The following is a 796-nucleotide window of genomic DNA, read 5'->3' as shown; positions in this document are numbered from 1 at the left end:
TATTTGATTCAATGAAATAAATTATTAAAATTAATTGTACCACTTCCAGTTTCCAGCCTGGCATGGAAGGAGCTCAGAATTCACAAATCTGTCCCAACAAGTAAAAATCTGTTAAACTAAAATATCAACAACTCTTCTTAGATTTGTTAGAGAAGTGAGTTCACAGAACAAAGCACTGCCTTCCAAATTGGAGAGACAAACAGGCAAATATAGAGAATCACACCTATTTGAACGGAAACACCTGAGCAGTAACCTTTGCAGGAATCAGCACAGGACAGGAAAACCTAAACTGTATTTGATGAAATGTTGAAGTTCACTGTGGATAAACCTGAGTTAAAAGCTTCAGGGGCAACAGTCATGGGGAGGCCCTCACACTTTGAGTTTGACCTTCCGGAGTTGACCAGGTTCTCACAGTGAATATCTGAGAAAAATCTCCTCATGCTTCCAGCAAGGAGAGGGGGAAAAGGAACCATTTTAAAATACTCCAGAGCATTCTGTTCTTATAAGCCCTGTCCTTAGGAGAGATTATTCTACCAGAACCTAACCTACTAGGGTTTTATTAGAACCTAACCTACCTGGAAGGAAGGAAATAGCCAATCCCAGACAGCTCTAGCTTTCCACATATGGGTAAAAAGAGATATCCAACTCCTTGCTCCTGTTAGCCGTCCTGTCCCACCTAAAGTAGTGTGTGTGTGTGTTGGGGGTGGGGGAGGGTGGTATAGAGAAGTACTGATGAAGTTCACAGTCCTTATCAAAAACCTAAGCCCTAATCATAGGACTACAGAATGTTTTCCCT

Source organism: Lipotes vexillifer, unplaced genomic scaffold (assembly GCF_000442215.2).
Source record: "Lipotes vexillifer unplaced genomic scaffold, Lipotes_vexillifer_v1.1 scaffold915, whole genome shotgun sequence".
NCBI lineage: Eukaryota > Metazoa > Chordata > Mammalia > Artiodactyla > Lipotidae > Lipotes > Lipotes vexillifer.
This window is presented reverse-complemented; position numbering follows the sequence as displayed.